Below are 12758 nucleotides of genomic sequence, written 5' to 3'. Positions count from 1 at the left end.
ATTTTCTTTCTGCTCACATGGAGGTGAGAAGTATTTTGAAATTGTAAAATTATGTAAGAAGTAGTCACCTCCAAAATTCCTCCTGGAATGGCTAGACAGATTTCTTATGACACAAGGTACTGGCACAAATAAAGTTGCATTGCTTCATGTCCATGTACTCTTGGGAGAGCTTTAAATCTGGCTCAAACCCAAATACTTTCATCTGAGTGAGGAAGGCATCTTTTAAAAGTCAGACCTTGCATCTTTGTATTCAGCTCTGGCTCTCTGAATGAAAATGCAGGAGGGGTTCTTGCCATGCTGAGATAAAGCAGTATGAGGAAAAAGAAACTGCAGGTTTTGCAGGTCATATAGGTATTGCAGCAATGCAAATCCCGTCAGCAGTAGTCCTTCAGTATTCCAGTCTCCAAATACAACTCTTCATAGCTGTGCAGAGTCAGAAATGAGTTGAACCATTAGGAAGCTGACAGAAATCTGCCCTGGGACAGAGTTATAGTGGTCATTGCCAGATTCATACTGTGGTTGTTACAGTGTTGCAGTATCTCTCTCAGGAAAGCTATAAAAGTTATGTAGAACCTGCAATTTTCTTTTTGTTGTTCTTTATGATAGGTTGCAATGTACCATGCAACCTCCACCTAGATCCACTGTGGTGTTTTAGCATAGGAGATAAGCCCAGAGAGCCCAGTTTTTAATGCTGACACGGCCCGTTTTCACAGATTGACTATGTAATTGGTTCTAATTTGCTTCTCAAAAGTACCCAAGGCACAGGAATATCCAACAGAAATAGTCTGAAAACCCATCATAGAAGTTACTATTTTTTCACAGACACATAACTGCATGAATTCAAATAGGGATCTGACATTAATATAGGCACTGTGGTTTACGTTTATGTATGAATCCTTTGCTTCAGGACATGATCACTAATACAGATTGGGAAAAATTCCTCCTCTGAGAAGGCTTTACCTGACATTTTTCTCAGCTTTCTTTACCTGATCACCACACAGCACCGGGTAAATGCTATGAACTAAAAAGGTACTTTGGAAAATCTGATTATTATTCTTCTCCTGAGTAATACATACATTTCTCACTAATGATGATAAAAGGCATAAAGTCCCTCACTAGGAAGAGTCAGCCTCCCTGGGTTTTTTTTTCCCAGCTATAGCTATAGAACTTCTTTGATATTAACCCAACATCCACATCAGCCTTAAAAATGAAACCTTGTTTCAAGTCAATTGAGTGACCTTATTGACTACACTGTAATTACTCTTACTGCCTTATACAAGGGAAGAACTGAAACCCCAGACAAATTAATGTTCCTTAGTTTCGTCTTTGATGCTGAATACCAGTGGTCAGACAGTTTGGCTGGCATGTTTTCCTCACCTTTAAAAATGCTAAATATCGCCTTCTTTAAAAGTTTTCTTTTTTTCTTTTTCTTTTTTTTTTTTTTTAAACCAATCTCGAGATTTCCTCAAACTCACCGGTAGAGTGTATTTTCTTTCCATTTCAAGGAGGAAAACAACAAGTGCCTTTCTGTCCACTTGTCAGAAAGCAATCAACAGGGAACTCCCACCAGAGACCAGATCCAGCAACTGTCCAGGACAATTGCAGAAAACTGAAGAAGCAACTGAATTTTGCAGGCCAGGTTACAGTCTCCATGTCTGCAACATAAATCCTAAAAATTGTTTCAAATGGTAACACTTAGCAGTTTCATAAGCTCTACCTTCCAGAAGTGCAGAGTCCTTTTAGCATGTGCTCCACAGGCCAGGAAAGCCCATGAGGCACCAGCTTCTGATTGATCACAGCAGTACTATTTCTGTCACTACAGATTGGTGATTAAAATCTCTTGAATGTGCAGGTTCCTAAAGTAAATTAAAAAAAAGTGATGATTCCTCTTATACACCACTTTTACTCCCAGTCAGCTCCATCAATTTCATGAAGGGAATGTGGATAAAAATAGCATTAAGCACTGTGCAAAAATCAGTTACTAATATGTGTAGGTTTTTTCTTAATAAGAGAAGTTAATTTAGTTAACAACATGTCAAATATTTTGCAGCATTCATTTATTTATGTCAATCCAATATTACAAGCACCTATTAGAAACATCAGCTAAGTCAAGTATTTCTCACTTAGAGAAGGCCTGAATTTATCTGCAGTTTAATGTGGCTAGATATTATTAGCTTTACTTGTGATTATGTGCTCCGCCGTGTAGTCCTATGGGAAAACTTTTTATTGGGTACTTTTCACATGTCTTCTCTTCCATCTCTGTATCAGACCAGCTACAATGCAAGTAAGGGATTTTACTTGCCAGTTCAAAAAAGGTGCTTCTGCTTTTTCTTGGTATGAGTTTTGGACCTTTTCAGACCAGAAAAGAACATCAGAAAATACTTCTTGTAAACAAGAAGTGGTTAAGTATTTTGCTTGGAGACAGAGTTCCTAAGTCTTCGTGAACAATGTTACTTGAAATGCTTGTTATCACTTCCTCTCTTAAACTGTTAAATAAAGAGACCTTTAAACCAAAGGTTCACAGTGATATTATCAAAAGGTTAAGATAATATTTTTAGATTACTTTTTTAATCAATGATTTCAAAGGGGAAAAGCAGCATAATTTAATTTAATTACTTGTCCTGTTTCCACAGACTGGTGTGTATTGATAAAACAGATGCAATCACACCCTCTCTGAACGCTCTTACATACTACAGTCATGGATAGGCTAAATGAACCAGAACAGAATAGGAGGAAGTATGGATTACATGAAAACACTATAAACTGGTGTGTAAATACTTAATCAGAAATGTGTTTGTATACAATGCTCTTTGAATCATTTGGCGGTCCATCCTCCTGAGGCTAATTTCATAGTCACTCCTGGTCCCTCACAGTCGCAGTGAAACAGTACTGCAGGTGTGCTGAAGCTGTGCAAGGAAGTGAAGGGATCAGCTGCATCAGCAAATTGCCTCCATCTTCTGTCACCTTGGGCAGGAACAGAGGCACCCTGGAGGATCTTGCAGGCCTTCAACATGTTTCTGGTTGCAAAAGTCCCATTCTGGGCCACTTCTCAGGTAGGGATTGTTAGAGTACAGCAAAGCTTTGGCATCCTTGTTCTGTCCTGATGTACATCTTACCCTGTGAATCAAGCCCTGTCGCTGTGATGAATGGGCCTGCTGGAATGGTATCTGGAATTATTTGCAATATTGTCTTGGTATTCAGGAATGACTCAAGATTTGCTTGGTCTTTCAAAACAACAATTTGTATCTGTGGCTTTACTAGTACAAAGAAAGGTTATACAGGACGGAGACATGAGAAAGAAATGTGAAATAGTAAGAGGGGAAGACTGGAAGCCACCGATGTGAAAAAAAGATAAAAGATCCAAGCCAAGTAATCCAAGCAGGCAAAGAAGCTATAAACCTGGGACAAAGTGTAAAGTAATTTACTCAGCTGTGTTTTCCTAGTACTTGAAGTTCCTGAATAATCTCTAGTCAAAAAAAGATGATTCTTTTTCCCCTGAAAAAATGAGAACAATTTAGATGCTCAATGAAAGAGTATGATTAAATGATGTTGTAATATACAGCCCAATTCATGCTTTTGCTTTATTAGTGATGAATTAAATAATCTAAAAACATCTGCAGAGAAAGTAACAGATTCAGACCAAAATGAAATGAAAACAGTTCTTTTTTTTCCCAGCAGAAAATCAAATATAAACCTCCAAAATGTTTGAAGTCATCTAAACTCTACTGCTTAACACAAAATTAAATGTTTCATTTGATGATTATTTGGTTTGCTTTTTTTGCCCTTTTCAGCTGGAAGTATTTTGTCCAGCTAGCTGCACAGCTGATACAGGCATTTGACCTAGAGGGCAAACAGTACATTTAGAAATAAATCCAAGTAAAAAGCCAGGAAAAAATGCTGAAATATTTTCTGTCTGGTCCATTTTTCTGCATCCCAGATAACAAAACCAAAGCTTTAGGAATTCTACCTTGAAATCCAGAGAGACAGCTATCTGGTCTGGGGAGCTAACCTGACATCTTTTTCAATGTTTCAAATCACTGTTACTGCATTGTGACCAGTAAAAGTATTTGAAAATGCCTTTAAAAAATCTTACAATGGAACTGTTCTCATAAGTGAATGAATTAGGATATAGAACTGGTCTGAAAAATTCCTTATGGGTTTACAAGTTGCAGCAAGTCTCCAGGGAGTTAGATTATGAGCTATAAACCTGCCAAAGTACACAGATCTATGCGGTTTAGACAACGTTTGGGAGCTGACAAGTTTCCACAACAAAGACACCTCTGATACTGAAAAACAGACCTCTCTGGTTTTCTGTCTCCTGTGTTAAATTAGCCTTAGCATAGGTTTAAATGTAACATAACAATGATAATGTTAGGAAGAAGGAGATTTCCAGATAATAGTAGAAAAAGAAAAGTAAGTGTAGTAGTTCTTAGTCTAACAAGCTTAGGAAGGTTTCTTCCTTGTTTTCTCTGAACTGCAAACTCCTGTAGAAATGATTTAATGTTCATTAGTGTTTTAGATGTGTTTTGCAAAAATATTTATCCTTCCCTTTCCTTGTCCTTTTCCTCTGTTTATTTCAATGCCAAATGAAAAATAATGACTCCAACTTACACTACCATTCAGAACTGTTACTGTGAAATGGTTCTGGGACAGCATGCTTGATCACCTGCTCAGTGCATGGATTTTATATTGGCTAGCATCTGGCCAACAGAGATGATAAATGCTGAACCCAGCTTTGATTCCTTCCATTAGTAGAAACCTTCAGCTATTTCTTTCTCCTGCTCACTCTTACAGCCTCCCTGTATTTAGTTGTCCGTTTGCTTGGAATCTCTAAACCCCAGGTATCTTTCAGGCCCATTCACCCCTCTGTCAAATGTAGTTTAAATTAGCCAGCTGTTTCAAAACTCACCACCAATGGATAAACTATTGGAGTGCATAATGCCATTCCTTTAGTAAACTAGGTAAGCACAGGGTAAGGCATAACGAGGCCCTTAATTACATAAACCTTTCCCTTAAGTTTTACCTTGCTGCAAAACTCTTGCTTGAATCTTTGAGTGTTTTTCAGTAAAAAATGGTGAAGGCAAGATTATGCAATATATTTACCTTACCTTTAAGTAATTTCTTTGTGGTAGATGCTTGAAAACGGAGCTGTTCAAAGAAAAAGGAAAAGGACTATTTTCCTTGCAGAAAATATTGATTTTTTTTTTTTACAAAAAGTCTGACAGAAAATTAGTTTAAGAGGATGTAACAGCCTTTCAAAGGTTTTAAAGGAAAGCATATTATGGGCAGGGCTCAACAGTCTTTTTCATAGTGTGCATGAACATTTTTCATTCAACCTCATATATAAAGCTTTTCACCTGTGGTCATCAAATTGGGAGCAAGAATGGCAACAAACATAACTTGGAATAGGCATTAAAAAGTCTTTCAGCCTTGAATGCATTTTGGCTTGATAGTAGTATATACAGATGTTTGTGAGAAATCTTGCACCCATGTGACTTAAGGACTAAATGTAGTGGTGGGACAGTGGAAATAATTCTACCAAATTTATTTTGGTAGATCAAGTCTTGAACAATTTCTAAAGCTTGACCTTTAATCTAAGAACTGTTTTCCTTTTCTGAATACTACAGACCAAAAAGAGGGTTGTGCAAAGGATGGTCAGGGAAGAGAAGACAGACCTAATTTCCATTAAAAACTGTTGCTTCTCAGCTATTAATTTGCTCTCCAAACATTGGAGAAAAATGTGTATATCTACAGAGAAGGCATTAATTTTATGGCACACAGAGGATTTAGCCCTGAATCTCTGAAAATAACACAGAGACACACAACCTAGCTCTGTTTCCACTGTGTAGTTAATGCGTGCTTTTAGTATTTGCAATATATATATGGCATAATCTAACAGAAGACAGCATGTTGTGCATGAGAGTGCATTGATACAATTTGCTAGGTTTATTAAGTTGCAGTTAATGCAGTACTTAGCTAGTATAACATTACCTCCTTGATTTTTAAACTATAACGACAATAGGGAACAATTTGCTCTGTTAACAGAACAAGATGGATAGTTTGCGAAACTGCCCGGCTTCCTGCCTCCCACCTAGGACACCAGCCTTCTTGGGAATCATGAATTAATCCAGTTAGCTCTGCAGCAGCCACAAGGGAGCCTAAGCAACATATGAAACACAGAGCATTGGAGCAGTGTAAATATGTGGAAATTTAAAATTACCAGAGCTGCAGACCTGAGAGGTGATGTTTTTGATTGGAAGCCCTGCTTCAGATTGCATTTTGAATACAGGTGTTAGTCAAGCAATAACTTCAGGTTTGTTACATCCACAGGGCTGGCGGGGCTTCTGGAATTCCAGGACATACTTGTGTTAATTCTCAACAGGAAAAAGGAAAAGAATTAGATCATTCTCTCTAATGAAAGGAGCACTTATATATCTATATTAATGTTTAATTTTGTTAAAAATAATTTCTCTGGGTTTGTTTGTTGTTTGGGGTTTTTTTCAGTATTTCAGACTTTCCTATACAGTTTTCTTGCTGTTTTCAGTGTTTTCCTCACATGTGCATTTGCAAAACTACTAGTGAGAAGAAACCAGTTACCAAAAAAAGGACATAATAATTAGGTTTTTAGTGTAGTAACTGAGGAATTGGGGGTTGAAGAGGATTTGGGGACTGACTTTTTTTTTTTAACACTTCTGTTTTCCAAATGATTAGTGATTTTGGATGCATTGTTTATACATGGGCCTCCTTGAGTCAATCTAAACTAGATCTGATTTTCTCACAGTAAGATTTTGCCACTAGAAAAGTCAAATTACATTGAAGTATCTCAAATTAGGCATGCCCTGAACTGAGAGATCTAAAACCACCAGTCCTTTTCCAAAGCCTTGACTGCTGCATCTGGAAGCATTTTAACCCAACAAACCTATTTTGACACAAGTAAATTACGGCATTTGCCCCATAGTCAGGTTCAATATTTAGCCAACTCAACAACAGCAATACAAGGGCTGCATCAGATGCCTGATCTGTCATGGGAGGTATCAACTTACATAGAATTTCAGTCAAAGAACTTATTCCACGAGGAAAACTGAGCTGACATTCAGCCAGAACATTAAAACATTTAAGAGGCAGTACTGCTCATTTTCAGTGCTGTGCAGTGTATGTTGGTTAATGTTCCCATAGGACTTTCTTACTGCGGTGAGGCATCGTGTAAGATGTAGTTACCATCAGTGTTCAAAGAACTTCTCCTGCAATGTAGCTTTTTGCTGCCTAAACACAGGATTGTAGGTCTATAGATAACACAGTCAGCTTCAAATTTTGCAGGCCTGTAGGAAGAATTGTGCTGGCATCACGGGATACGTACGGGTGTGTCTTTGCCTCTTCCCTCTACAATGGTACTATCCTGTTAACATTAGTCTGCCAAGTTAGGTACGTTATGTTCTAGCAGAACACAGACTCCTAATAATGTTTGTCTTGCAGACAATAAACTTTATTTTCAACAGGTGGTCTGTACAGGGTTGAAGGCTGCAATACTGCAATTTGATTTTGATCATTCTTCCAGTCTGTGAGTTTAGGCTCTGAGAAATCAGAGAGAAGCCAGTTATTTCTACTAATACTAATACTAATAATTAAAATCTTTAAAATGTCCTAAGGAAAGTTGTGTTGTCTTTTAGGAAAAAAAAAAAAAAAAAATCATGACACTGTGTGGTATCTGCTAATAGACAGGTGACATAAGCAATGTTCTCTGAAGGAATGCAGTTGTTTGTGCTTATATTTCTGCTGTGAGCCAGAAATCCCATAGCATTAAAGAAAGGTACTTCCTCCCTCAGTAGCAGCCCCTGAAGCAGTAAGAGGTAAATGACCCTAAGAGCAGGTCACTGACAATGGAGCAGAATGCAGCACCCCTCAGCACAGCCTGGTGGATCCACAGGAAAGGCCCCTGGGCCAGAGATTTGTTGCCTCAGGCTGCCAGATGGACTGAGGCTTTTTCTTCAGGAGCAGGTAACCCAGGTGGACTCTTTAAAACAAGACAACAACAATTTTAAAAATACCTTTAAAGGAAGACAAAGCAAGCACTTAGGAAATCTGGTAGGCAGAGGAAGGAAGGAGGTTAGGTATGGGGTAGAGGGACTAGAGAGGATGATGGAGGAAATAAAGTGAAAAAATGACAAAGTGAAAACAAGTAATGAAAGGAGGGGCTATAGAAAGGACTGACAATGTAAAAGTGTGAAATGATCTCTTATGCAGACATTCACGATTGGGAAAGGTTATTTCTCCCTCATTTTTATTTCCTTGGCAGAGAAGGGGGAGCTGTAGAGAGGAAGAAATTAAGTGTTTGGTACTGGTGCTGATGGAAACTTTTGTTTCAGCTGCAATTCAGGCAGGGGAAGAATTTCCCTTGGTCAGACCCAGGTAAGGGTTTGCAGAACAGTGGTATCTGTATTGGAGGCGGATGCCCTTAATATCTATATTCATTTGTCAGGCCTTGACTAAAGAAACCAGTGTTAATGAGGCTTTAACATACTTGCCACTGACATGTGACATGCATCTATAAATAGTCAAGGAATGATGGGATCACTTAACCACTTTCTTTGTTTCAGCCTCAGTTCCCATCCCAAACTGAACTGGAAAATTTTTTATGCACTTTGGCTTGTCTCAGTTAAATTACCGCCCCCCCCACCACCACCCCTCTTTCTATACCTCCTTTCCTGTCTGCTTCTTCTGAATCACTCGCTAGAGCTGTGTCCAGGTTGCTTTCAGCTCTGGCGCTGAACTGCAGCTTGTCACTTAAAGGCATCCTGGCACATACATAAAAGAGATTTGGAGGTGGAAATGACCACCAGTTAAATCACCTCATCCTCCCTCCAGTCAGTGTGGGATTATTCCTGCAACATACTCCCAAGGGCTTGGGGTTTTAATGCTTTCAGCAACAGAAATTCCACCTCCACCCCCTTTGGGAGGGGTGCCTAAGGGCTAATAGATCACACTCTTATGCAATTTTTCCTGATACATAGCCTACATTTTCCTTTGTTTGATGTCTTTACTCTGTTATTCCTATTTATAAATGCTGCTGGGTGAATCCTAGGTAGTTCTGAGGTTTATTTCTGTTTAAGAAGCCATGCAGAAAGGCAGAAACCTGTCCACATTCTTTAAACCTTTTGGTGCCTTCCTGACAGGCTCTGTTGCTTCCTCCCTAAAACTGCCCAGGACCCAGCAGAAAGCCTCATTTCTTTCTATCCCAGGAGAGTAAGAGATTGGATACTGGCCAGTCCTCTGCTTTGGTAAATCTATTCTCAGAACAGAGACTAAAGCTCTGATCTCCTCAATCTATAACATGCCTTATTGTACATAACCCAGTAGCCTAATTCCTCCAGTTTTATTTCCTGTATTCATCAGGCTGTTGCTGTGCTTTTTGTTCTCCCTGACCTAATTGGGTGGGTTTATCAATCCCTTTTCACTGAACCTGTTCCTTTGATGCCTGAGCACGAAAGTTACTTCTTCAGTATTTTTTCTTAAGAAAGAAAGGTATTTCTTATGCTGTTATTCCAGTTGATGTCCCATGAAACACCACAGTAATCAAATGGGAGCAAGTGGGAACCCTTCCCTTGTTCTGAAGAAAACTTGCATCAAAGGATTCATTCAGGGTCTGTGAATTCTTCCTCTAGACCCTCCATCCTGCACATGGAGACATGAAAGGCAGAGGACCCTGAACATACTCCACACTTCAAGGCTGCCCAAGCAATAGTTCAACATAATTGTCAGCAGCAATCCTTTTCAGCAGGGGCATATTATACCTGAGTGCAAGTTCAATGACAAGCAGAGCTGTCAGGACTTTCTCACTATCCGAAATTTTTCACCATGAGAGCAATTTTCATTTTCTTCAGATGTCAGAGACATTAGTCCAATCCTTGATTCAGGCATCTAATTTGGCCAGGACACATGAGTCGCACTTAGAGACTGTTCCTACTGCTGTTCTTTTAATAAATAATAATTACCAGGGCTGTAACAAGCTGCAGATCCTATCTTTCTTCTGTTTGGTTTGAAAAGGGATTTAAATCCACAAATCCATGTTGCTGTCTGAATGGTCCCTGTGCTACAACGTACAGTCTGTCTTCTCACTCTTTCCCTTTGAAGGCTAAATAACAAAAAAAAAAACCAAAAAAGCAACAACAAAAAATGTACTATTGCAGCAAAAGAAATAAGAAATGAGAAATGCCTGCTACAGTTCGGTAGTCTAGGCATTTAGATTATGGGAAAATTATTTATAATGCCTTTACTTGAGGCATTTTCATTTTTTATACAACTGTAAATTAGTTCAGCAAGACACTGGTTCACAAATAGCATTTGTTTATATTATTGTTTTAGGAGGCATCAAAACTGCAGTTCTATCTCTGATCCAAATCCAGGACACTGGTTTTCCCCCAGTCACATCACTACTACTCTTAACACTAGGTAAGAGGCAGGAGGAAGTGGCACAAGCACTGCTTCCCCCGTACGTTTTATATGGTTTAAGTATGCTGTTAGCCTGCTAGACCCCAAAAGGGAGATGGAAGGAGAAATAACCAGTTGTGAAGCTTGCTGGCTCATAGACAGCACAGCAGTAGTCGGTCTTCGGTGGCTGTTCACATAATGAGTACTCGGAATAGAGTAGGCCAGGGAAAATGTCTGCTTTGGTACTGTAGAAATATAGGTGGGAGAAGAACAGGGCTTGCATGGACATGAGTCTCCTCTTCTCCTGTCCTGGACACACATAAAATCCTTGGTTAGAATTTTTGCCATCAGCTAGTTTCTGAACTATATATCCATGTATTTAAATTTAAAAGCAGGGGTTTATTGTGTAAATCGAATGGCAGTGTCAAGAAGTAATAGACACTGACAATAAACCATTGCACTGCCAGAACAAATAGCTGGACAGAGTAATGACTTATAGAAAGGGAATTTTTTTTTTTTTTTCTTCTGAGGCAGAGGACTAAAGATCATCAAACCAACCCTAGGATGACTCAGGAAAATTTACCAAGATTAGCATATGTACACAGGGAGACCCTTTTTGGCATTACAGACTGTAAATTATGCTTATTCCTAGGAGGCAACAAAAGAGGTTCTGTCAGTTGCACAATTACTTTTTATTGGCAGTCCTCTTTCAATTGAAGAAAACATTGGCTGAGGTTCAAGACCAAGATTTGGCTCAAATGCCACCATAATTTTTTAGAAATGTGATGAATGTTCCTCAAGAAATAGTTTCCTAAGAAAGCCACAAAAATGTATCCAGCTAGGTTACAGGATATCTAGAATGATATCCAAAAGTTGCTACCACTAGGAGATCAATTGCTGTAAGTAATTTCACCATATGTAATTTTTACCTGTCAGACTGGCTGATACTGAGAAAAAGATACCTAGCATACATTTGGATGAACTTTTTCATCCAAATTGGATTAACTGGATGAATATTGGTGTAAGTATACATGTACATGATTCATCACACAAATCTCAAGCATGATTCATCACACAAATCTCAAGCATTCATTTTGAAGGATAATTTTTTTTTTAAAAAAAATAATCTAGCTACAGTGGAAGAAAGTTCTGCCACTGTGAAGGTAACGACATGCTGGACATAGCACTAATAGCCTGTGGGTCATATACTGGACATAAATTCAGTCAATAATCCCTCATGCCATATTCCCAAACTTGAGTAAAAACTTTATTGAAGCTGCTGAGATTTTTTCCACTTTCAGTGAAGGCAAGATGTCAAAAGTTTCTCCTGCTGCCTTCCCTGATGATGTATCCCTACAATATAGCAGTGGTAAAGCATGTATCATTATGGATCTCAGTTCTAGCTAACTTAGAATATTAGTGAACATCAGTAAACCGATCTTTAGTTTATCCTGACCAGAATCTTAAATTGCTAGAAAAGACTGGAGATCAGTCATGTAGAATATGCACTTTTGAAAAGATCACAAAACACCTTTAATGACTACTGCAGTTATCAGGAACACAAAACACTACTTGTACAATTTTTCTACAGTGTTTTAAACAGAAATCCTGGAAAATTAGTAGGTACTTCCAGAGCACTCCTCTTTGCAATGGAATGAAGACATAAGAGCATACAACATTTAAGTGTTATGCCTGAGGAGACATATTTAAAATAATCTCAATTTTAACATGTATCAGGAATTAGCTTCTACAATTCTTGAAAGTTAATCTCTTTGCACCTTTAATCAGCTGTAAAAACTGGTACTATTAATTTCCTTGATGGCAGTATTGAGTTAAGTAAATTTAGTGACATGTTTAGAGATTTACCAGTGAAAGGCACTGCAGCTAGTACAGCATTTCAGCCCTTCCCTAACTGTTTGGGCCTCTCCAAGCCTGTATTTTTACTTTTTGCTTTCCTGGGCTGCAGAAAGATTTTAGGTCCACAGTTAACTCAGAGGATGTTTCCACCTCTCTATCAACTCTCCAGTGAATACGTGGTACTTGTAGTTTTGATGCAAATGTGATCAGATACTTCTTCCTCACACTCATTTCCAAGTTATTTTAGAATATAGAGGCCTGGCATACCGTCAAGCACAAATCTTAGATTTGGCAACATGGCTACAACAGAAACATGCATACAGAAAGCAGAAGGCTAGACAAAACAGGATAATTTGAAGACTGTATTTAATAGCACAGGAAAGAAACAGAATTACATTCCCCCAATTTGATAAGATTGCTGCAAAGAAATGAATGTGTAGCTTAGTAAAATGTTTAAGTTTTGCTCTCTTCAGGCT

Source organism: Falco biarmicus, chromosome Z (assembly GCF_023638135.1).
Source record: "Falco biarmicus isolate bFalBia1 chromosome Z, bFalBia1.pri, whole genome shotgun sequence".
NCBI classification, from domain to species: Eukaryota; Metazoa; Chordata; class Aves; order Falconiformes; family Falconidae; genus Falco; species Falco biarmicus.
Note: the sequence above shows the minus strand (reverse complement) of the source record.